This window comes from Pinus tabuliformis, chromosome 4_2 (assembly GCF_031772625.1).
Source record: "Pinus tabuliformis cultivar Carrire ecotype Pingquan chromosome 4_2, CPIR1, whole genome shotgun sequence".
NCBI lineage: Eukaryota > Viridiplantae > Streptophyta > Pinopsida > Pinales > Pinaceae > Pinus > Pinus tabuliformis.
In genome coordinates this window covers 224,781,928-224,809,770 of record NC_142304.1, presented here as the reverse complement: position 1 = coordinate 224,809,770, position 27,843 = coordinate 224,781,928, and the positions used below count along the sequence as shown (strand labels likewise).

Genomic DNA, 27,843 nt, shown 5'->3' with positions numbered 1-27,843 from the left:
ATGCCTAACAAAATATATCGACCATTTAATTTATAGGGTTGTATTGATTTATATAGATATTAGATTTAATGATTTGTGTTTTAGAACTCTTATTAGATGAGTTGTGTTTTAAAGCTCTTATTAGATCTATCAATGACATATACTTAGGTTAGATAGGCATATAACTAGCCTAGATCCATCTTAACTCCAAATCTACCAAACGATGAGAGCTATAAAATCTCTTTTCCCTCTAAAAAAAGTGTTGAAGATATCTGATCTCTCTCAACGATTTTATATATATATATATATATATATATATATATATATATATACCCAAAAATCCTTAATGGTAAATTGACTATTTTATCTCTATTTTATTTCAATCATCATCTTTATTATTATTATTATTATTATTATTTTATCTAATTTGATAGAGTCAAAATGTTTACATAAAGTGACAAGATATTCCACCATCTCTTCCATATTGGACTGGAGAGCACCTCTTGACACAATAATATCATAAATAATTATAATATTATAATCATCTTTTCTTTCTACATTAACTATGTATTTTATACACGAAATTTTATTGTTAAAATAGATATTAATTTAAGTAATTAAAATTTTAGTTCTATTTATTTTTGTGCTAATAAATGCATAAATAATGATGAGTAGTAACTCTTATCAAGTATGATTAATAATATAAGAGTCCTACCTATTTTAGTGGGAATACTTGCTTAAATTATAATAAGAAATAACTCTAAGTAAACATATTTATTTGTAATCCATATCATATAAAAAATTCTCATATAAAACTTTAAACCTAACATCGACATATATAATCTTTAAAAATTACTCACACTCATTTACTAATATTATGACATCTCCCACTTGGAAATAAAGCTTGTAATAGCAAATAAACAAGTTTGATTCGTTGGTTTGTTGGAATCAGTTGAGATACACTGGTTTCATGTTCAGAAAACTTTGGATCTAAATGCTCTTATATAAATGTGATGTACTAAATTTTTGGTAAATGAATAAAATTATAGTTTTTCCTTTGTGGGTAAATACTTCCAAATTTGGTATCATAGCCAGGATTAAGAGTGACAGTTTTGGAGCACACTGTTTAATCTGATTAGTCATTGAGGTATCAGAGCCAGGATTAAGAGTGCCAGTTTTGGAGCACAAATTCTAATCTGATTAGCCATCAAGTGTATCCGTACATTGTTCAAATTTGAACATGTCACATCCCTTCTGAAGCCCTCTAGCACTTCAGAGAAGTGCTCAGCGAAATTTACCAGTCAAAAGAAATTTAAATTCTGATTTTTACACGTTTTAAAAAAAAGTAAATAAAATTATAAAATGTCATATGAAGGGCTGCCTCTCTGTAAGACATTTCAAAAAAATCCAGTTCTCTGATTGATGTAACACTCTTAAGTCTGCAGGAGGTTTTGGCAACACTCAAGAAAGTGAAATGGGATGTAATGGAGGTTGTTCATCCATTCCAAAGTCATTAGTCATGGAAGCACTGATAGAGTTAGCAGACATGATATGAGGTTTATGTTTGCATTAGTTGATAATAGAGGTTTCTTTTCACATTCATTGATAGCAGAGGAGAAGTAGTTATGTATTGGTATCTATGAACCGGGCATAATTTGAAGGAATCGGAGATTTAGAAGAAACAAATGACAAAATACAGAATTAACAATGACTGAAGTAGATTATTCTAAGCCTGTGAATCTTGTCTGCATTGATTTTTCCAATCCCAACCTTACGGCGAGTGCAGCACAAGCTCACAAGGTATTTTTAACTCTCATTTTTAATTTTCAACTTTCATTTCCATGGCCTTTCATTCAATTCATTGATTTAGGCGGAACCGATTAAAATTATTATGTATGGAATGGTTTATTGATCTTTATATAGTCAAGTGTAGACTATGGATTTTTTATATATCGTCCATCATATAATCATGAAGATTTTTTGGACCAAGTCTTTGAGCAAAGCCGACGACTTTTTTCCCTTCCTAAGGAGGAAACGATGAAATTGTTGCAGAATGAGAACCATCAAGGTTACATTCTGTATCAAGAAGAATCTTTTAATCTTTCCATTCAACCCAAAGGTTTGATGTGGATTTGTGTCTCCTTATATTTAATTCTACTTCTAATTACATCTTGCTCTGCTCAACTCTAAAAAATCAATCCACTGAAGTATTTCACTTCATATTTTTTCATATATTCATTTTTCTAGGGGATTGGAAGGAGAGTTATGAATCTTCTGAAACGTACGTAAAGGAAAGCGATTTCACGGTCCCAATTAATGGCCTTCAACATGTATGCATTTCAGCATTTGAAACGATACTTTTGATATGTGTCTAATGCTTAAAAATAGATTAAAGTGAGAGTATTGACATTTTTACATCATAATCACATACTACATTTTCTATGTGGTATCTCCATTTTGCTTTCTTAATTTGTAAAATTTTATTCTTTCTTGTCAACCCACCATTAACACAAGATTGTTTAATTATGAGATTACCCCATTAGATAATAATAACTATGCTTATTGATTCACAAACCTTTTTTTCATCTTGTAAATAACTACTACCATCTACTACATCTTCGACGATGCCGAATATATTCGAGTACTAGTCATCCTACCACTATGAAAACATCTTCCATCCTACCTTTATGCTAACATATTCATGACATTACTTTGATGTTCCACATAGATATCTTGACATAGTATAATAAGGCCGTTAGGGTTCCTTACATTTTCCATGAAGACATCATTACTTTGAAACTCTGTTCGACATGGAAATCTTGAGATAACATAATAAGACCGATAGGGTCTTCATTTTCTTTCCTAATTTGCAAAATTTCCTTTCTTTCTTGTCAACCAACCATTCAGACAAGATTGTTTAATTATGAAATTACCCCATTAGATGGTGGTAAATAACTTTTCTTTCCTAATTTGCAAAATTTTCTTTCTTTCTTTTCAACCAACCATTCATACAAGATTGTTTAATTATGAAATTACCCCATTAGATGGTGGTAAATAACTACTACTGTCTCTTTTCTATTTTTAGGTGATTCCATGGCTAACAACCTTAATGCTTACAAAAGAATAACATTGCTACCATTTGAACTTACTATAATCAAGCTTACTATTAAGCCTAGCATTTGTAAAATCAAACTTTATTTAAAACCCCGTATTTCTTCTCTTATCTTAAAAAGACTTTTTTTTTTATTAACTCTCTAGTTTTTGAAAACATAGAAATTAATGTTGTAAAAAAAAATTGAGAAATAATAAGTGTGTTTCCCATAAAACTATGTAGAGTTTTGAACCGGGGAGAAGTGTTGAAATGAAACTCCAGGGCTCTCTTAATAACCACAGAGTCAAAGATTGATCTGCTCACAGGGCTACAACTTAATTTTCTTTTTCTGGTCAGCCTTCCGAAAAGCTATAGAATGCCAATAGATATCCATACAACTACTATTGTGTCTCCCGCTTCATTCTTTCTATTCGACATCTAGGAAATAAGTTGTGCGTGTGGGTGTCCATGTAGCTGCTGCTATGAAGGGATTTTTGGGGATATGTTGAAATCATACAAAAATTAAAAGACATTGTTAATGAAAAGAAACCATATTATTAGAAAAAGATATCGATTATTAGAAAAAGATATCAACCAAACTTGAATTCATTGTAAGGACCAAATTTGAAAACTGTTCTTAAACGAACAAAAAATGACCAACCAAGTCATACAACAACAACACTGTACAACAACAACATTGTAGATGTGTTACATATTACAATATTTCCCTATTAGATATTGAAAATTTTCCTTTTAATTACATTAATTTTTGAATCTATAGAGCTTGAAGTTTTTAATGGAGATGAAAGTCCATTGATAGTTTTCTATGATTAAACAATGTTTAGAGAAAAGTTCAAATCCCTCGGTTGTTGAAGGTATATATTTGTTCTTTTTTGGTTTCTTTAATTTGTTTCAAGCTGAACAAAACATATAGTATAAATTAGAAACAAATGAAAACTAAAAAACTTTTTACATTATGCAAATAGATTTATATTTTCAATGATGTAAATTCAAATACTTTTGAAAATTATCTAATGAATAGAAGAAACATATGGTTACCTTTTTTTAATAGAATTTGAAATTTTATAGTGTTTTAATGTAGCCACTTTTTAAATTTTAAAGATTTAGAACGACACCATTTCATTTTGGCATTTTTTATTATAAAGAATTTATTTAATATACACTTGTTAATAGAAGTACAATTTTTTTTTTATAACTTTTCATTTTTGAAGGGTTAGGTAAATATATGTCTTTCTAAATAAAATTAAGGGCAGCGCTTCAAATTTGATCATTGTATCCGTAGTCAAGAATCAGCAACATTGTCCATTTGGGGCTTCTTTCGGTGTTTACTCACTTTATTTGTTAATCAGTCTCTTTCAATTGACTTTTGCTCTTTTCTAGCAACAACATTATGTTCTCTCTCTACAACTTGTTCAACTCGTGTGAATAGGTTCAAGTTGTTCAATTGGCATGAATCTGTTCAACTTGATTAGCGTGGAGAACGGGTGGTGTTGTGATCTGAGAGCTCGTGACCGGTTCATCAATCTTCCCAGCTGAGTGCTCATTCCAGAGCGACCTTCAGTCTGTAGCTTATGGCTTTCTCCTGGTAAGGAGCAAATCTTGAGGCAAAGAGGGTAACTTGAGGATAATTGGTACGATTGCCATATTTTTGTAGAGCTTCCTTGTAGAGTTGTTACTGTTGTTGGTATTACACCAGGTAACATTTTATGCTTGGTTTCTTTTAAAATGGAATACATGAGGTAACATTTTATGCTTGTTTCTTTTAAAATGGAATACATGGCATTGGAAAAGTTTACATAATTTTCATGTAATTACAAATTATCAATAAAAATTTGTGGAGATTAGTAAATGGTACCGAAACAAATTTTATTGATCTCACTCAATTAAGTGTTTGGTGTTTGGGAGAAAAGAGAGGAAAGACCTGGTCTATAACTGAGTTATCTTTATGAGATTCCCAACTTCATCTGATTGATTTGAAGAAATCTTCTGAATAAATATGGAAACATTTTAGTAAAGCATTTGGGAAAAAGGCGGTAAATGCAAAGTTCTCATCAAAATTACAACTTTTTAAACCTAAAATGCAGGAAGAAATAGCATTGTCTACTCACATTAATGGTTACTACTTCACCTTGTAGAAGGTAAAGATTGAAAATGAGCTTTAAAAGAAGTATGTGTGGGGTATTGTTAGTGTGAGACTAGTCAATATATGGGTTAAAAATGAGATAGGTGAATATAAGAGAACATTTAGCATTACTTTGTAGATTTTATGATTCTCAATGTCTTCCATGTTGGAAAAGCATAACTAAGTTAGGTCTTCATAATTGTCATTATATATTTTATGTAAAATGTAAAAGAAGAAAAAATATATTACTTTTAAGCATGGGTTTCATGCTAAAAAATTATGATTTTATTTAGATAAACATGTTTTTCATGCTTCTAAATTTTGTTGAGTCAAAGAATCAGATTGTAAAAAAAAAGGAAAAAAATAAATTAATATGTAATTTGGGTCAGATGCCAAAATCAGCCTACTTGTCCAGTAGGTCCAGCCCAAATAAAGAGAATATGGAGCTCATTTGGATAGGCAAAATTGGACGGTTTTGCTCTTAAATATAGCAGAAAGGATAGAGATGATGAGGAGGGCCGAAGAGAGACGAAGTTCTATCTTGGTATATATCTTGTTGTTGAACTCTTGCCAATGAATCTGCTCGAAAGAAGAAATGTTTGGCTCAACATCTAGACGTAGAAGTTTTCTATAGTGATGGGTTCTGGATGTCTGTGATTTTATAAAAGGATTTTTTTTAGATTTTCCTCTTGGAAAGGGTTTTCCTTTCCTTAAATCTTATATCTTGTGTTTTTTTATTTTGTAATTTTCATTTTCATGTTATGATATTTGTTTGATAAAAGAATCAAAATATTTTTATTTTTAAATAAGAAACCATTTAAATTTGCAAGCAATTATTATGGATAAGGAAAACCAAATTAAACTATAAAACCTCCCATTTCGGTATCAGAGCTAAAGAGACCCGAAGATCACTTTGTTGGCATTTGAGTATTAAGCATCACGTGACTGTGACTTAAATCTCATATTCGGTGGCTCTCTGAAAAATTAGGGTCTGTGATTTTATGGTCTGCATTGTCCTCACAGTGACTCATTCTTATGGTTGAAGGCTCGCTTTTATAATTCACCATGGCTAGCATAACTCTGCGACCATAAAGATCCGATCCTATAGAAAATAAGTACTCTGTGGAAAAAATGCAATACAAGAAATAAGAAATATACAATGGAAGAGTATTATAAATTGTGGCTTGCTCAATGCGGCCATTACCCTAAGGCACAAGGTTCATTGTATACAACGTGGTTTGGATATGTACAGTGATTTCGTACTCATGGATCGTATATAAATCACTGTATCTGTGGCTCAGAGCGATGAGAACTGCAATTTAAATGGCATGAATAAACATGTAACCCACTATACTCCTCTTAGTAGGATCGAATGCATTATTTATTCTATGACACACAAAATAATGGCTCAATTGCTTTATCTAGGAAGACCTAGCTCGGGTCCGTGACTCATCGATCTCAAAATTTGGCTCGTTTATAATTCTTTCTGTGAATGAAATTTTACAATGAATCACAACGATACTTAATGCTCGCTTTGTATTCTCTATGGTCCGCTTAATTGTCACGCATACTAAATATATGATACATTTTGTGGTTCAGATCTACAGCATGGTGGCTCGTAAGTTTGATATTACACAATCCTCTTCTACGATTCGATTTCTGAACTAACAATACGATGGATGGCTGAAATATTTATGACTCGTCGTCACGATGATATTCTTTGTGGCACCAATTAATTATATCATCTATGACATCGCGCAGAAGCATCATAATTCTTGAATTTATGGCACGATATATTCTATGGCATTGTTGTCACTTCAGATTTTCCATGGCATTACTCTGAGATTCGATATCATTACAATAACATTAACATCGCAGTTATGATTTACTGGAGCTCGTCGTATTTCTGTGGTCCACTATTACGATGAGTCAATACACTAGCGACATCACTTTGACTAGCAATTTAAAAAGTTTAATGTGGAATATAAATTTATTTTTAAGTGTAAACAGAAATGTTAAGTATAAAAAAAATTCTTAAGCTTAGGAAAAAGTGGTACATTTATCGTGAGAGACAAAGCATAAATTGTAGGATTGATTTGTATAGATCCGTTACTAAATAAATATTATATTCTAAAATTCAAATTAGTCAAGAAAATAATGGAATAAAATTATACAATTCTGAGTGAACTTTTTATTGAATCCATTGAATCCAAATAAAAAGAACATAAAGGCAATATAACTGATTTGTCATGCACAATATTATCTTGCAATGAAAACAGAACGTGGAGCATTACAAGATAATAGAGTACATGAATCAACACTTCGATCATTCCACACACCCCCTTGCATTCCCTTAGGGGAGCACCGAGTGATTTCTTGTTTCTTACAAAAAGATTATATATGTTAACCTCTGGTTTCTTACAAAAATATTATATATGTTAATGATTAATTTATTGTTTTTCTATCTTATTTATATTATTTTATTTTCATTCATCAAACAAAAATAAAATAACCCAATGATTGATGATTGATTAAGTTATATTGGCTCATAAACACTAAAAATGAAATTTAAAAAATTAACCTAGAAACATGACCAACAACAATTAATGTCCATGTGCGAATAGAGTTAATCTAATAAGAAACCCAAAAAACTTTAACCAAAAACATGCAATACCACAGTTATCACATCACTCATATATCTTATAATATTACATGAACATTAATTACGTCGTAAGACGTTTCCCTCTAAAATCGACTTTCTTATTAAGTTATGTGTACATTTTTGAGCCTTTGATTTAATTTAAACGTTAGACGATTAAAATAATTTTAGCCATCTGATTGATTTGACCGGTACAATACGGTATTAAATTAGTTAGAAATTTACTTACAAATGATAAGAATGCCACGGATCTCGCCCTTGCCCTCGCTCAACTTTCCAGGTGCTTCTGGGAGTGGAGACCTCGCCCTTGCCCTTGCTCAGATTTACAAGTGCTTTTGGGAGTAGATACCTCGCCCTTGCCCTCGTTTGGCGCTATCGCTACTTTGAGGGAAATGCAACGACAGATCTTGCACTTGCCCTCGCTCGGTGCTACTTCCATGGAAATGCGATGCAAAAAACCTCAGCCTTGCCCTCGCATGGATTTACATGTGCTTCTCGGAGTGGAGACCTCACGAGGATGCCTTTCAGAATGCAAGAACTAATGAAAAGAGGGTAGTTGAAAAACTTTGTAGCTATTATGGAGTTTCAACTTGAAAAAACTCATTGGAAGGTTGAGAGAGATCCAACAGCTGCGGATATATATTGACGCCATTTGGGTATTGGCAAATTTTTGATGAAATTGTGTTGAGTGGTTGTGATTGTGGGGGCTTCTCATACTGGCTTTGTTTTGTAGCTCACTGCTCACAATAATATGCGTTACGAATTGTTGGGAGAATCACCAATGCAGAGGCAAAGGACAATGTTGTGTTGTGGTTGGGTTGGGTGCAAAGCTCCAGCTGGGCAGCGACTTTAATTTGCAAGTTCTTGCCAAATGTGTGGACTTTTGTGAGCATGTTCTTGGTCATTCCTCTAGCTCTTTCTTTGCTTTCCAAGTTTGAAATCCATTTGACTGCCTTGGGAGGAAGAACATCGGATTGCATTAGTAAAACCATTCTGTTATTTCCTTGTCAATCTGATTTTTCTGTGGGCATAGGTGGAGTCATCCTTGGAGGGTGCCATATTTGGGATGGGTCAATGTTATATGGATGGTAATGACTACAAGAAGACTGAGCGCTATATGAGTGCATCTTTTTTCAGGTATTGTCTCTCCTCTTTCCTCCCTTATTACAAGCACTTTCTTGGGCATATCTTATGACTTGCTAACTCCAATTCTTTGGATTAAGAAAAAGCTCCAGAAGTTTAGGATGCTTGTCATATTCAGTTGTGTTGTAAGATTGAGCATCTTGTCTGATTGACACTACCCCTTTCATTGCGTATATTGTTGTTCAGGTGGTGTTGGTTTTATTATTTGGTGGTAAAAAAAGTTTCAGAACAACCAAACGATACTAAAATTTCAATGTCACATGTATGTAAAAGTTTTTCACAGATGTGACTGAGTCAAATAGGTTTGTTTCAAATGTACATCAAACAATGAACTACAAGTTAATTGGCTTTTAGATTATGACTTGATTTTCTTTTCTGTATAAAACCATTATAACACATGCAGTTGGGAGGTTTTTAATTGGGGATAAGTTTGTTTTAAAGTTATCTCAAAGCATTTTAACACTTTCATGGTGAATAAGGTCCTTATTTCAGTGTAAATTTCTTAGGATAAGGACCTTTTTTTTTTTTTTTTTTACATTGCAACCATTCCATCAACAATGCCTAGATCTAAAATTTTAAACTTTCCTAAGAGACTAATAGTTTGATTAGTCTGATATAGTCTAAATAGATCTTCAGCTTAATCTAAAATCCTGGATGATCCAATGGAGTATGAGATCTTATTTGGATCATTGATTTCAGACTGGAAAGCTTATGACAAAGCCATTGAAGTTTAAGTACAATATTGGAAAATTTTAGAGCCATAAATAAGCAAATATATCTAGGCCTTGCAGGGAATGGGAATGCCCATAAAGTCCTCTTATTTGTATCCCAGAAAAAGCACCAGTGGGAAGGTATTACCATGATTAGGGAAATTTTTTGAGCATATACTTTGGATAGCCTTCCACAGCATTGTGCACACTTGTGGCTGATTTTGGTGCCTTTCTGTTGCATTAGAATATTACACACAACAGATTCAAAGATATTTTACTTCCAAGTTGTATGATGATCTGTAGATGAGGGTGCAACATCAAAGAAGGCTAGAGGTTACACCACTAATTTTAGGCTTCCAGCAATGAGGGTGCATGCAAACATGCATGTGCTTGCTATAGATAGGATAGGATAAGATCAAGTTCCTCAATTTCCAGTTTTGAAGATCAGGTTTTTTTCTAAGTTTAGATAAAGTCTCAATTTTATGTATAACAGTTTTCCTAATTTTGGATTATCTATTAACCAGTGTGCAGATCTCAAGGGAATCTGAGTTTCTTCCTTGGAGCAATTCATCTAGTCTCATGTGGATCTTGAGATGTATGAGATAGGTTTATTTTTGAAAACTCTAATAATGCCCTTCTCAGTTCTATAAGAGAAAGGCTAGCATATGGATATGTAAATTCAATTTTCAGTACAATAGTTAGCAGTTTGTTGTTTGCCTTGTAGTGGATTTTTCTTTGCAAAAGTAGCAGTAATAGGTTTTGACAGTCAATTTACTGTGTTTCTGTCATATATTTTTTGCAGCGCATGTTTATAGATTCTAGAATTAATTACTGAGTTCTGTTTTGAGTGGCTTTAAGTTTTCTATTTTGAGTGGCTTTAAGTTTTCTTCTCTTTAGTTTCCTGTAGAAATTATTGTAGAGTGCAGAATCTGTTTACCATGGTTAAGAAAAATTAGTTGAAATTCATGGGGATAATGTTTTGCGAAATGCAGGACAATGTTTTGTGAAATGCTTAATGTTTTCACTGCATTTTGCTAAAAGTATGTTTATGGATGCTTGATGTTTATCCTAAATTCAGAATATAGATCTTCATCTTAATCTAAAATCCTGGACAATCCAATGGAGTCTGAGATCTTATTTGGATCATTGATTTTAGACTGGAAAGCTTATGATAGAGCCATTGAAGTTTAAGTATAATATTGGAAAATTTCATAGCCATAAATAAGAAAATATATCCAGTCCTTATAGGCAATGGGAATGTCCATAAAGTCCTCGTATTTGTATCTGAGAAAAAGTAATAGTGGGAAGGTATTACCATGATTAGGGAAATTTTTTGAGCATATACTTTGGATAGCCTTCAACAACATTGTGCACACTTGTGGTTGATTTGGGTGCCTTTCTGTTGTAGCAAAACCTTACACGCAGTAGATTCAAACAGATTATAATGTTAAATTTTGAAAAAAAAAGAATATTTATTTTTCAATATTATTAGGAATTTTTTTTTTGACTATTTGATTGGACCATAACTTGAAAGTCTTATTGCAGACTTTGCACAATACAATGCCTGGTGGATAACCTCCTCACAGATTTTCTACTATAATTTCTGGATACAATGGCAATATTCATATCATAATTTTTAGATATTAACAAAATGATTTCTTATTCAAAACTATTACATTTTATTCTCGAAAAGATGAAAAACCATCCACCAACCAGTCAAGTGCCAATCAGTGCACAATGGGTAAATAACATGACCATGGGGAATGGGTGGTTCCCCAATGAAGCCCAACACTCCATGCCGGAATCACAATACTGTCCAGACATTATAGAGAAAGTTGTGGAGTATCGACACAGAGATCCAACATAATCATCTAGGGAAAGGCACCGTGATTAACAAGGTTGTGAGGTAGTGGGTGCAGAAAGTGGAGGGGTGGCACAGTGATGATGCAGAGCACATAATCAGGAAGAACCAGGTCAGCCTTGGTACTATCAAGTGGAACCTCTTTTCCCAAAGGGCGAGTACAACCGTGGCACTTACGTTTAGAACATAAAATCTATTTTGACAGAAAATCAAAAGGTATGTCACTTCCATGATTACAAGCGTCCTTATGTGTTAGGCCATTTTTGGCAAACCCTTAAACTAGATTAATTTTAAAATTGATTCATAAATCTGTGTTAAAGATTTTTTCCAACTTTATAACTAACCTTGCATAGAAATTATTGTGATTGGATCCTTTTTAAGTATCTACTCATATCCTTTCAAGTAATTCCTATTTTGCTTTATAATATATATTTTGTCAACTTTTTAAACATTTTCTGATTTATCAACAAGTAGGAAAATAATATTCTTGTTAAATTCAAATAGATTTCTGTATGAATTTTTTAAACGTGTTTATTGTTGTAAAATCTAAGACGATAACTTCTTGGACGTGATTTTTAGGTTCTTGGGCAACTTGGCTTTATGTGGTCAACGACTAGACACACTTTGCAAGAATTCATTGAGATTCCTTGCTATAATATCCAACTCAAATTTTGATCGAGATCCAGGGAATATATCCATGACTTCAGATTGGTGTCTTATATGCTCATTTGCCCTTTCCCTACCAAGAGTTTTGAATTTGAATTTACCCTTGTGCCACTATTGTTGCGTAGTGTCTTGGACAATTTGGAACTTATCTTGATATATTTTGACTCTGATTTACTGAATTCTTTGGATGTTATCAGCATCAACTAAGCCATCAGAGCGAGTTTCAAACAGAATCCTCATCGGAGCAATGATGACAATGGGCATGGCTCTTATTGTCCTCTTCTTATTATGGTACTATTTTTTGTAGAAGAATGATGGGGTCAAGAAACCTTACACGAAAATGAAGCAACAGCTCTTGCAGCAAACAAATATCCAGCAAGTATATTTGCTAATCTCTTTCAACTTGTTTTCAACTTATCAGGTGGAAATTGATAAAAATCTCTCTCAAATATGCTATATCACAGATGCTAAGCTGGTCCCGTTCCATGGAGATCAGCCACATACATCTCAGGATATAATAAAGAGAATTGAAACACTTGATGATATTGATATCATTTGGTTTGGAGGCTTTGGTACCATGTAGAAATTGGTGATGGATGACAATAGTGTGTTTGCAGTGAAGAAAATTATGAACAATGGGGTAAAGATTAGATTGCCTCTTTGAAAGAGAGCTTGAGATTTTGGAAAACATCAAACATAGAAACCTTGTGAATTTGTGAGGTTATTGCAATTGTCCATCGGCTAAACTTCTTATCTATGACTACTTGCCTCTGGTCAGCTTGGACGACTTACTACATGGTTAGTATATTGGCAATGCTAAATTTGTGAAATTCATGGAAATCCTTCAAGATGACTTTCGTTCTGATTTTAAGGTAGGTTATAATATTTCCAATATTGTGTGGCATCTAAAGTTTTGGTGTTTGGAATCAATTTGGAAGTAGTCCTACCAGTGTTTTCCAAACCATAGAAAAACATAATCAACTCTAGAATGGAGTGCTCAATTGAAAATAACATTTGGAACAGATCGAAATCTGGCTTATCTGCACCATAATTTCTATCCTCGCATTGTACATCGTGATGTAAAGTCCAACAATATATTGATGGTTGAGAATTTGGAGTCACATGTATCAGACTTCAGTCTTCCAAATTCTTGGAAGACGATGAGACACATGTGGCCACCATTATAGCTGGCACATTTGGCTGCTTGGCACCAAGTATCGATTTCCTTTAGTTCTACCCCTTTTTAGGATTTAGAGATTCTATATCACCAAAGGTAGTCATATATTTTTATCCAATGACAGTCAATTGAGAGAGTATCTGCAAAGTGGGTGAGAAAAAGAGGAATATGATGTATACAACTTTGGAGTTGTTATGTTAGAGTTGCTCAGTGGAAAATGGCCAACATGCCAATAATTTGTAATCAAAGGTTTGAATGTGGTTGGATGGGTAATTTATGTTGTATTTCATCATTTTATAATTAAAATGATAATTTAATTTTAAAGTCATAGTAATCTAAGAACTTCTTGTGATTTAAAATGCCCAGTATTCAATTTTTGACCACTAGCTTCACAATCATGATTAGACAACTACATTTCTAATTGAGTATAGAATGGAATACACACTATGACATTGATATACCCATTCAAAATGCAGGTGAACACACTATTTGAGGAAAAATATGCTGGAAGAAATTGTTGATACATGTTGTGATTGTGGTTGTAAAGGCGGTTCTACAAATCATTATGAGGTGCATAACTTCCAATCCTAAAGAACATCCAACAATAAACCAAGTAGTTTAGATCCTAGAAGAAGATACAATGTCTCCATACCTTAATGACTTTTATTTATCTAATTCAGAGTGACTAGATAAATTCAATCCCAGGCCTTCCATACCCATTTTAGCAACTATTTTTTTCCTCTTGGTCATAAACTCTTCACGGTTTCAGTTCTGTTGTTTTGGTATGCTTGTATACATTGTGAGCTAGTGGCTCTCCACAAATAAATCAAACTGTGTTCTCAAGAATAACAATGGTGCAAAGCATTCAATATAATTCATTGCTATAATAGAAACCCTACCCATCACTTAAACGAGGGTAGCCAGCTATTTTTGTTTGAGTAAGTATTTGTCAAAGCCAAAAATGAATTTTGTTAGAATATGAAAAAAATCACTAAAAGAAAATGTAAATGTAAAGCTAATTGTAAATATTGTTAGGTAGTTTATGAACCAAATGATAGTTATCAAAACTATTGTAATAGTGCATGCTTCATACGGTGATTGCAAGAGATGAGGGGGAAGAGTGAGTGATTTCCTCCAATAAAATCTAGTTCCTATTTCATATGTTGATTCTGAGAGAGGTGAGGAGTAGAGCGAGTTTGCTCCCACAATAAAATCCTATTTGCCTTGTGTGTGGATGTTTTGTTCACAAAACGTTAGGTTTTTACTAGGTAAATATTATGTATTGGTGTATATTTGTGTGTCATTTTTCTTGTGAATAAACTTGTATAAAGTCTAAGAAAAGTGATATCAAAACTTGAGGAACCAAGCTCTATTTGAGTCTGAATAAGTCTAGATAAGAGAAGTTTGAGGAAGAGTGAGGGCCAGAGTAACGACCTCGGATACCAGAGGAACCTAGCGATTAAGTGGAGGAGAACTTGGAGGAAGAGTGAGGGTCATAGATTCCAGCGAAACCCAACCATTACATGGAGGAGAAGTTTGAGGAAGAGTGAGGACCGTGGATACTAGCGAAATACAACCATTAGTGGTGGAGGCTTCGACCTTGACCCAAGTGATGATGAAACCCAGGGTCCGCACGATGAAACCCAGGACTCGTTATTGTCAAAATTCAGATAAATTCCCACTGTTATCACATCCAATATTTGATTGAGTATCATAGTATAAAGAAATATTATTAATCAACATTATTTTTATTAGACAACTACATTTCTAATTGAGTATAGAATGGAATACACACTATGACATTGATATACCCATTCAAAATGCAGGTGAACACACTATTTGAGGAAAAATATGCTGGAAGAAATTGTTGATACATGTTGTGATTGTGGTTGTAAAGGCGGTTCTACAAATCATTATGAGGTGCATAACTTCCAATCCTAAAGAACATCCAACAATAAACCAAGTAGTTTAGATCCTAGAAGAAGATACAATGTCTCCATACCTTAATGACTTTTATTTATCTAATTTAGAGTGACTACATAAATTCAATCCCAGGCCTTCCATACCCATTTTAGCAACTATTTTTTTCCTCTTGGTCATAAACTCTTCACGGTTTCAGTTCTGTTGTTTTGGTATGCTTGTATACATTGTGAGCTAGTGGCTCTCCACAAATAAATCAAACTGTGTTCTCAAGACTAACAATGGTGCAAAGCATTCAATATAATTCATTGCTATAATAGAAACCCTACCCATCACTTAAACGAGGGTAGCCAGCTATTTTTGTTTGAGTAAGTATTTGTCAAAACCAAAAATGAGTTTTGTTAGAATATGACAACAATCATTAAAAGAAAATGTAAATGTAAAGCTAATTGTAAATATTGTTAGGTAGTTTATGAACCAAATGATGGTTATCAAAACTATTGTAATAGTGCCTACTTCATACGGTGATTGCAAGAGATGAGGGGGCAGAGTGAGTGATTTCCTCCAATAAAATCTAGTTCCTATTTCATATGTTGATTCCGAGAGAGATGAGGGGTAGAGTGAGTTCGTTCCCACAATAAAATCCTATTTGCCTTGCCTGTGGATGTTTTGTTCACAAAACGTTAGGTTTTTACCAGGTAAATGTTGTGTATTGGTGTATATTTGTGTGTCATTTTTCTTGTGAATAAATTTGTATACAGTCTAAGAAAAGTGATATCAAAACTTGAGGAACCAAGCTCTATTTGAGTCTGAATAAGTCTGGATAAGAGAACTTTGAGGAAGAGTGAGGGCCAGAGTAACGACCTCGGATACCAGAGGAACCTAGCGATCAAGTGGAGGAGAACTTGGAGGAAGAGTGAGGGTCACAGATTCCAGCGAAACCCAGCCGTTACGTGGAGGAGAAGTTTGAGGAAGAGTGAGGACCGTGGATACCAGCGAAATACAACCATTAGTGGTGGAGGCTTCGACCTTGACCCAAGTGATGATGAAACCCAGGGTCCGCACGATGAAACCCAGGACTCGTTATTGTCAAAATTCAGATAAATTCCCACTGTTATCACATCCAATATTTGATTGAGTATCATAGTATAAAGAAATATTATTAATCAACATTATTTTTTCACAAATTTATGATTGAAAAAGACATTGTTCTAGATATGATCACTTGAATCTTCTCATTTATTTTCACTATGAAATAGGGATTTTTAGGGTGGGTACAAATGTGGAAGGCTAAAGAAGCATTGCAAATTTATTAGAAGATTCTAGAGAGAATGCGTACCAATTTTTTGATAAAATGTTTCAGAGATTGCTAGCATTTTTTATCTATAATTTTCACAACAAAATGTCTGAGCATCCAGGTTGTCTGTAAATTTCAAATATCAGCGAGAAGAAGCAAGAATTGAAGCTTGGATAAATCATTTGACTTCCAAAGCTGAAGCTGAAACCAAAAAGCTTGAGGTATAGGGAGAGTACCTATAAATATTTGTACACATTTACGAATATTTCTAGAATTTTGGTTTTTTACAGCATTTAGAAAAATTGAATAGATACGTTGATATTTTGGTCATTGATAGAATGCACATAGTAAATGTTATTGTGTAGGTAGGTCTTCGTATATTTGTAAGCATGATAAAACGCATCACTTGAAAATGACACATCAATGCATCTTAACATTTTTTATAAAAACACATCACTTGAAAATGACACATCAGTGCATCTTAACATTTTTGTGTTAAAATATTCAATGACGCTTCATTATTTTAAAAGGAAAGAAATTGAAATATTCTTTAAGCTTTATTTTTTGAACAAAATGTAACTTGTTTCTATTAAAATATTCAATGATATTTAATTATTTTTAAAGGAAAGAAATTGAAGTATTTTTAAAGCTTTATCTTTTGAACACAATGTAACTTGTAAGCTCCACATTATATCTTGTATCATATCTATAATCTCTGCAATCATCTTATAAGACTGCTTTGTGTTTTTAATAATTTATATAGAGTTAGTTGGCAGTGGAGTTTGTGTTTTTTTTCTTCTTAATTTAGATTTAATTTTATAAATAATATATTGATTGTTTTATAAATATATGTTTTTGACTTTTTATAAATATATTTTTATAATTTTTCACATTTAATAAATGGTTAATTTAAAATCCATGTTTATATTTCTCAATTTTTACTAAGTCATAAATAAAAGGGCCTGGTGAAGTTGAGAACTTGGACAATTGAAGGACAAACAAGTCCAACTCTTCATCACTAGTTTTAAGAAGTAGGAGAGTTTACAAAATTAAAGGTATTTTCTCAATTAAATATTTTGGATTTTATTATTATTTTTTCAAAATTTAATTATATACTTTTTATTTTTTTATATTAAATTATGATATTATTTTAATAATATAAGAAAAATTATAATAATATTGGATAATAAAAATAGAATATTATACAATATAATTATGCCATTATTGATTTTTTTATATTTTAAATTAATATTAATTTTTAAAAATGTATTCTTTTTATATTATTTTATTATTTGAGTAAAAAGGAAATTTTTTAATAATATTGGATAATCACATTATGGATCCAAGGTTATATCATATAGTTGACATTAATTTTACATCCAATCTAGATTTATTAAAATAAGTTATATAAGTTAAAACAATAATTTTAATTTATATAATTTATTATGGATACAAGATTATATAATATAGTTGACATTAATTTTACATCCCATCTAGATTTATTAAAATAAATTATATAAGCTAGAAGGAATAATTTTAATTTATATAATTTATTATGGATACAAGATTATATAATATAGTTGATATTAATCTTACTTGCAACCTAGATTTATTAAAATAAATTATATAAATTAAAAGAATGGTTGTAATTTATAATAGTTATTAATGAAGAATTATAAATTCTAATGAAAATTAATAATTTATATAGAATTAGTTGGTGGAGGAGGTAATTGGAATGGTTAGTGTTTTTATTTTTATTTTTTAGATTTAATTTTTATAACTAATATACTGATTTTTTTAAATATATTTGGTTGACTAAATAAATGACTTTTTATAAATATATTTTTATAATTGTTCACATCTATTAAATGGTTAATTTAAAATCCATGCTTATATTTCTCAACGCGAGGGACCCGCAAAGGAAAAACAAGTGTGACTTGTCATATCACTAGCTTTAAGTAGTAAAAGACATTAAATACAAAATTAAAGTGTTTTCAATTAACATTATTAATTAAATATTTTTTATATTTTAACCTTAAATTAATATTTTTTTTTCAAAATTTAATTATATGGTTTTTTTTTGTCTTTGTATATTATCATATTATATTAATAATAAAAGATTTTTTTTTTTAATAATATTGGATAATGAAAATAGAAGATCATAAAATATAGTTGAAACCATTTTTGGACTTTTTAGATTTTAAATTAATATTAACTTTCAAAAATTTAATTATATATATTTTTTATATTATTTGAATAATAAAAGAAAAATTATAGTAATATTGGATAATCACATTATGAAAAAATTGAGTGTTCTTCTCACCTTTCTTCAACTAAGGTTACCCTATATTTATATTTTGAGAGAATGTGCTCCTATCTATGAACTTTGTCAAGGTCCTCAAAGTGGAGCCTTCGAGAATGTCCTTTGACCATCCTTAACCTGGACTTTTTCAATTCATCTGTATTTTTTTTTATGGCTTCTTTATTTTTAAAATTGCCACCAGAAGCTTCTCTATTTCAATGACTCATTTTGTCCTTCAAAAGTTTAAGTCTTTGGGCCATGACAAACATTCTTTTATCCAAACTGAATATGTTTATTCCACCATTCCTCTACTTTTTCTTTGAAGTTAGAATGAGATATCTAAATCTTTACAAATAGTAAAGGCAAAAAATTGCAAGCTAGATGTATCCAAATTTCCTAATACGAGTGTATGTTTAGATTTGGAATTCTTGGGGATTAGGATTCAAAAAAAAAGTTACTTGGAAACAAGGAATTTGTAAGAAATCTCTATGTCCCTTCTGCATTGTGATTCCTCTCCACCTTTTAATCAGTCCAATCCTTGTAGGAGTCGGATGCGAAAGACAACCATTGAAACGAAGTCCACAAACTCTAGGTTGGCTGAATTGAATCCTAAACCTCTGTTTTTCTTTGAATGTCTAAGAGTTTCATTGAAATCTCTATCAACAACAATTTTTCTTACTCCAAACTGATTGAAATGCTTCTAGCAATTCCCAACATCTCTTCTTCAGAATGGGACTATGAGGGTTGTAGACATCTTGTATAGAGAAAATATACACTGGCCACATAACTATGGACTCTATAATGAATCCAAAATTGAGAACTAAAAATATGATAAATATTGATCTTTGCAGCGTCCCACAAAATAGCAAATACCAAACCCAGCTCTGCCTACTTCTTCAGACTTGGTTGTTGTTTTAGCTTTTCAGCACTTAGTTGCATTTTTCAAGTCAGTTCTTATGTCACTGCTGCCTCCTCTTTATTGCCAGTTTTGACTTGAATTATTTCATTCCTCAAATTTTGACAGACTTGGTTGTTGTTTTAGCTTTTCAGCAGTTAGTTGCATTTTTCAAGTCAGTTCTTATGTCACTGCTGCCTGCTCTTTATTGCCAGTTTTGACTTGAATTATTTCATTTCTCAAATTTTGACTTTTCCCTTCTATGCTATTATTTCTTATGTCATCACCTTACTGAGTTTCTTTTGCAACATGTGATGCAAATGCTAATTTTAAAACATCTTTCATGCAAAAATAAATAAATAATTTTAATGAAAAAAAAATAATAATATTTCTTATGTCATCACCTTACTGAGTTTCTTTTGCAACATGTGATGCAAATGCTAATTTTAAAACATCTTTCATGCAAAAATAAATAAATAATTTTAATGAAAAAAAAATAATAATATAGGATAGAAAATATACCTCTCCACAAATTAATCACGTTCGTATTTATCGTTCTGTCATAATTGTAGACAACGCCAGCAAGGATGCCAAATCTTAAACAACCAAAAATTTGTTCAATGAACAAACGCTGGAGAAGCTCGAGAGACTTATATATGTAGAGTGTCTAAACATCGTGAACATAATCGTTGGAATTAACTACATTACATTGAATAAAAGGGAAAGTTTGGTGATTGTGATCAATCCTTCTATGGATATATGATGGATCATGCAATATAACCCTACCTTAGTGCTGGATGCGACTACAACCAAGTTCTAAGCAGATTGAAAAACGCCATTGCATGGTATTGAACTATTACATTCAAATTTCAATCAAATAGGTCCATTATGATTATCATTATTATCCAGATTTGCACCATATTATCTATTCTACCCATCGACTGAACATTCATTATGTATGAAAGTTACAAGCCTTCCATCACAGGGGTGTTGGTCGCGCTCTAGAAAGCACTTATGTGGCCATTCTGTACGAAGGAAAGAAGATAAGGATAAGGACGCCACTGTGGATGTTGTCAACAAGTTAACCCACAAAAGAGAAGAATGTTGTGGTTTCTCCCCTCATATTGGCTTCAATGATAAGTGCAAATGTGTTGCTGAGAGTAGTACACAAATTCGGGCGTATATGAATTCTGATAATCCAGCATAGTTGTACGAGAGCAAATAAGAAATAAAGGTTGACTAGCTGGAAAGAACTTCTAGAAGGTTTTAGATATCCAAATTGTATTTGATGACGAAATATATTACAACTTTCATGGATGTTTTAGGTCTAATAGATAAGAACCGGTGACCTGCAATTATTCACATGCAGTTAGGTTATTTATGTGATAGTGAGTATAACGTGTAAAAAAATATCAGCTTTTTTTTACTATTGTTAATAACACATATTAATTGGAAGAATCGACACGTCAAATTGGAAGGCATATTCTGCGCTGAATACCATTGACATTTGAAAGTTATGATAGTTTATAGGTGAGATTGGGACAGACATTTGAGAGTTATGATAGTTTATAGGTGAGATTGAGATGGACATTTGAGAGTTATGATAGTTTATAGGTGAGATTGAGACAGATGGTTTAAGAATGAAATAAGATATTAATTTTTTGGTTTAATTAAGTATGTGTAAATTAATTTTAAGCTAAACTAATAGTGGTCAAATAACAAATTGATTGCTAGAGCCTTGCCATGATTTATATTAATATAGAAAAATAAAGTAATTTAAATTAAAGAAAATTGTTTTCATTTTCTATTATAAAATATATGTGTAATTTATTTATTTTTAATATGGAATTGATATAACATTTAAAAAAGATTAGTAACTATTAAAAGTTCAATGTAGAATATAAATCAAATATTTTAATCTGGTGGGGAAGATAACAAGCAATTTCAACCAAAATAACTAAACAAAATTGAATATATATATATATATCACATTTTAAAAATTAATGATAACAAAATAATTTTTTATGTGTGTACACAAAGAGAGATTATAGCCTATGGATATATATTATCTATTTTATAACATGAGAGACATGTATTAACAATTCTTTAATGTAAAGAATGTAAAACATAAACAATGCAGCATAGTTAGCATTCCTTGTTGCTTAGTAAAATTTTTGAATTTTGAAAAGTATGAACCAATTCCCACATTTGAACAAGGGCTACAAAGTAGCTACTCTTGTTGAGCTTAAATATAGTTAAATTAGAGTAAAAACAATAGACATACAACTTTTTACTAATTAAAATTACAATTACAATAGCAAGATAATTCATGATTGCATTATCTCTAGCTAGGGAGAGATAATAAGAACTCTATTTGTGGACGATTTAATTAAAATTAAAATCGAAAAATAATTCATGATTGCATTATCGAGGCTGTTTAGTTTAAATATACATAAATTAAAATAAATACATAATGGAACAAAGTCATTGACTTTTGTGTGCAAAATTGGAATGGAGAATATGTCATGTAGTGGACTATACCATTGAATTTTTTTAGTATGGGTAAATTGGGTAGATTGACTATTGTAGTGTGAATTTGGCCCTTGGTGTGATAACTATAAATAAGTTTTCACTGAATGAGATTATATGAAAGAAATATCTATCTATCTAGCTATCTATCTATATATATGTATAATTATAATTTTCAACGTCAATGTCTTAAAATATATACATGACGTCTTAAAGAATAACATAAACATATATTGATGTTATTGCCATGAGCTAGTGTTATGAAATTAAATACAACATGGACAGAGAAATGCATGTTATCTTATTAAATCTGCGAAAAATTGAATTTCATATAAGTGCGTTGACCCAACAATAAATCATAACTTTATGTAAAATGTAGTTTAGAAATATACCTATATTGCAATAAGTAGAAAACATAATAATTATAAGAATTTTTTTTAATAACTTATTTAATATAATAATTTATTAGTATAACATTATTTAAGAATATGTGGTTTTATTTAAAGGTTATAAGGTAAAATTTGAAAAGGTGAAAGCTATAATTAATAAATAATTTTTTTTATTATACAAATAAAAGAAATTCATAAATCACTAACTTCTTATTATTATTATAAGAAGAATATTTACTAATTTAATCATAATAAATACAAATGGTGAATCTACTTTACAACATTTAAAAATAAATGAAAAGACTACTTTAAATTTATTTTAATATAATTATTAAGTTTAAAAACTAATTTATAAATTATGGTGAAAAGCCTTAAGAAGACATGAAATTATCAAAGTTATCATAATTCTTTCACATTTTCTTTCTATGCTCAAAAAGAAATGAAAGAAACTTATAACCATAATTTTGCTAAATTATTTAACATTTTAATTATAAATTATAAATTAATTTTAAAATTACAAATATAAACTATAAACTATATCAAATTTTATAAATCCAAAGAATAAAATCAAAATTTATTAATATAATTAAAAAAAATTATTATGGTAATTAATAAAAATACAATTTAATAACATAATTAATCAATTAAACATTAATATAACCTTAATCACTTAAATTCCTACAGATCACTCTTTATTAAATCACAAAATAATATCACATACTACAATCAGACTAACAAACCAAAAACAAATACACACCATTACAATAAAAAATTTGGTCCACTGCCCAAAAGTAGTTCCTATCGAATCTCTTAACTATCAATTAAAGCAACCGATAAATTTCATATTTTGCATGTTGCAATGGCTAATTATATCCACTACAAGTGGGAATCGATGAGTCTGATGCTACTCGTTATGCTCAACTGGGTTGCACCTGGGAGATTCTTTATTTGTACCATAGAAAGGAAATAAAGACATTTCTGACATCTATTCAAGTATTCTTTTTCAGTATTTTGTGTTTTCGAAACTTTCCCTTGCACAAGAATTGACTTAAATATGAAGGAAGGATGCATACACGGGTGCCCACTCACATGACATGTGAACAATACTTTAACAGTTCGTTATATATATCTCTAGCTAGAGTTTAGTTGAAGATAAGAGCGAGCAGATGGGCCTTTGTGTATTGTTGGCTTTGGCGCTGAACGTGCAATTATTGCAGTCTCAGGCTTAACAGTGCTTCGACATTCTGTTTGTGAACTCTGTTAGTACGATGAACTATGAATGGGCAGTAGTGGTGGTTGTTATATATGTGATAATGCAAAATACACAATGATGTCACAATAAGACTCTAATCAATAAAAATAAAAATAAATAAATTAAATTATTAATAAACAAAAATAAAATTAAATATTCTAATGTTAATATTGTGAAATATTATTTTATTTTTGGTTAACTGCAAATTATTTTTGGTCAATGCAAATTATTTTTGGGCTCTTTGTTCCGGCAATCATATTAAAAAAAATGGAAGAGTTCATGCTGAGGTTCTTTTGGAAGGGAGGAAAACAGAATGAAAACAAGATTCCCCTTATCAGTTGGGAAACCATCTCCAAGCCACTGTGGGAGGGCGGTTTGAATTTCAAAAATCTCTGTCAGCATAATGTGGCTATGGCAGCTAAGATTATCTGGAGGATCATTGCGCCCAAGCCTGGCTGGGCCCAATTGGCTCTCTCAAAAAAAATATTCTAGAGGACCTCTTTCTAGTTGTTTAGACAATGTGATTCATCTTCCTAACTCGTCTTTCCTCAAACTGTATGTTAAAGCTGCTCCTTTAATCAATGCGCACTCCTACTGGATCCCAGGAAATGGAAAAAAGATCAACAAAAGATCAACATCTGGACTGATAAAATCATGAATATGGACCCAATTGAAGACAAATCCTCCATTAGAGCGCTGCGATGCTAGATGGATAGAGAGGGGCTGTGTTCGTTGTGGGATATTTCTCTTTGGAGTGATTCTGTTTGGGCAGGTTGGAAACGTATTGAGGTGCCAGCCCATCTGATCAACGAATGATCCACGTTGCTTGACCTCCTTCATGGCTTGGCACCCACGCACATGAGGAAAAGAGATTTGAAAGCTGGGGCCGAATGCCAAAGGCTACGTTGTCTCCATGGGATATGCCAAGCTGAATGAGAGGCCATACGTGCCCCCGACCCAGCACCTTGGCAGGGTGTCTGGCATTTTCCTTCATGGCCCAAAGTCGACTTCTTTGCCTGGCTTCTTTGCCATGGCAAAATCCTAACGTATGACATATTGTAGAGGAAAGAGTTCTACGGTCCCTCCATCTGCTCGCTGTGCAATGAAAATGTAGAGACAACAGTGCATTTAATCCTTGAATGCAACTTCTGGTTCTCTTTTATTCACAATTTGGATCCCAACCTTTTGCTTCCTTGTTCCACTGCTGATCTTTTTTCTAATTGGGCAATCAGATATCCTGGCCCTCCTCCTAAAAATTAGATAATCAAAACTGCATGGGCTGTCCTTCCAAAGGTTATTTGTTAGCAGATATGGCTAGAACGAAACAGAAGAATTTTCAAAAACACTAATCAGAATCACAAGGTCTTAGAAATCAAGATTAAATGTCATTTAAAGGAGTGCTTGACTGATATAAAAGATGATTCTAATTTCACCCAACAGGACATTGCTTGGGGATCATTCCTGGGCTTGCAATTTCAATTAGCAGTTAGAAACGCCCCTCCTCTTAAAGACTAGCAAATAAGGAAATTGAAACTGACTTTCAAGACTGGCTCAAATCGCACTCAAGGCACTCTCTCTTTTTTGATGGGGCAGCAAAGGGCAATCCGGGCAAAGCCAGTGCAGGAGGTGTTGTTGTTAATCCAATTGGGAAAAAAATTCATTCCTTTGCTTAGGGGTTTGGACATACATCCAGCATCCAAGCTGAGGCTTTGGCTCTCTTTCAAGGCCTCAAGATACTCAAAGATTTAAATATAAATGAAGCTAATGTTATAGGTGACTGCCAGATCATTATAAACGCAATGGTTTCCAATTCTCCAGCTTTGGATCTTAAACTAGCAAGGCTGATCTCAAGAATTAAGGGCTTGGAAAACGCTTTTGAGAAGTTGGATTACTACCATGTGCTGAGAACTCATAATAAAGAGGAGGCAGACATTGAAGCCAACAAAGCTGCCCTCCTCTCTGCCAGGGTCAAGATGAAAGATGAAGAAGAATCATGGGAACCCATCCCATAAGCTGATTATTGCCATGTTGTACTGCTTGCTTTTAAATAAATTTGTTTGTATCTTCAAGTGGGGAAAATCTCTGAAATCGAATCTATAGACTCCTTATCAAGGAAAAAGTTTTCAAGCTTCAGCTGCATTCTCATTCTTAGCAGTGAGATGCAACAGGATATAGACATCCTCAATGTAATCAGATTTTCGACATTCAGGCCAAGATGAATATAAATACTCCATAACCTTTTCTGTCAAAAAAAATAAAAAAATATGGATAAAAAAATATTTCAATGTCAACTATGTGCATATTATATTTAAAAAAAAAAATTATAGTTAAAATATCTTATTAATGTGTTGCTCAAAACTCTCCATCTTAACTCTAGATCTACCAAGGGCTGAGAGGAATAAAATATCTCGAGTCGGAAATCTTTCCCCAAGTTTCACATTCAAAAAGAGATTTGCATCTTGAGAATTTTGATCCCTCTTGGTGCTTGGTAATAGCGTGTTTATTAAGGATTCAAATATTATTCCTATGTATAGTGTTATAGGCAACTATTCTAGTTTGAAAATTCATACAAATAGAATGTAGGCAAATATTAAATTAGAAACATGTAATTTACTATTAAAGTTGGTAATTTTTTTATTAATATATTTCATATATATATATATATATATATATATATATATATATATATATATATATATAGAAAATAGGTGAATTTTTAACCAAATGGGCAAATATGTTTTTTCAAAAAATAGTCAAAATGCAACATTTCGCCCCTAAAGTTTTCCCTACTTGGTAGATCTAGATTTGAGATGGACCTATGTTGGTTTACTACAACCACAACCAAAATAAGTAAACATAATGAACACTATTATAAAGAAATCTTTCACTATTATACAAATCCATTTGTTATTTTTCATGCTTAACAATCTCATCTTCACAATCATACCACTCACCTTATACTTATGTGTCACAACCCTTTTTGCTAATCCCTCTTGTAAACATTACTATGAATTGTAATTCATGTAAATAATGTGGGAATATAACACATTGAATGACTGGGGGGAGTTGACCCGAATTCATAGCACTGAAGAGGAGGAGTTGCTTATAAACCCAAGACACTATATTTATTTCACCACCTATCTCACTAATGGATTGATGGAACTACTATGTAAGCATTCAAATTAGGGAATGTGTTCCCCGACTGGAGGATGAGCCCTGCAGTCTTGATTCTTGTAGAGACATAGGTGTGGTCAAATTGCATGACATATGAGAGGAAAAGTCGATGGGAGACTAGGGTGGAGAAGAGAGTGATTTAGGTATTATGCATGAGGAGGCATCATATTTTCAAGTGCACAAACTATGTAGCAGACACGTGAGAGAAGAAATTCAGTGATAACAAGAATGAAAGAATGCACAAAAGAAGAGAATGTAGAGCACAAATGGGTGGAAAATGTGAAACTGTTAGGAAAAGATAACTTGTCAGAGCTTGTGTTCTGCCTTGGAAATGGAATTCCTTATGTTTTCTAAGGCCTATAAATTTGGTTGTGAATTGATTTGATGGAGAGAGTTCAGTGGAGTTGGGATGCTTAAGACAAGGTTGATAAACTAGTTAAGTGCTTGCCCAGAAAGTTGATAAATGTGTGAGTAGTGGTTTTCCATGGAGCTGAAAAAACACTAAGATACTAATTGATATTGATAAACTACTTAATAGGATGATACACCCAAGAATTAGTTGAAAGGCTTGATAAACCTCTAAGTGGGTAGACTCGGGGATGATAAACCACTCATGTACTTTTTTAATAAGATATAAATAACATGAATATAATCGT

At 31.9% G+C, this 27,843-nt stretch overlaps 1 pseudogene; it reads left to right on the top strand.

Moving 5' to 3' along the window:
- The first annotated feature begins 1,686 nt into the window (after window positions 1–1,686).
- Window positions 1,687–26,025, top strand: LOC149168897 (LRR receptor-like serine/threonine-protein kinase FEI 2; annotated as a pseudogene).
- Window positions 26,026–27,843: the final 1,818 nt, after the last annotated feature.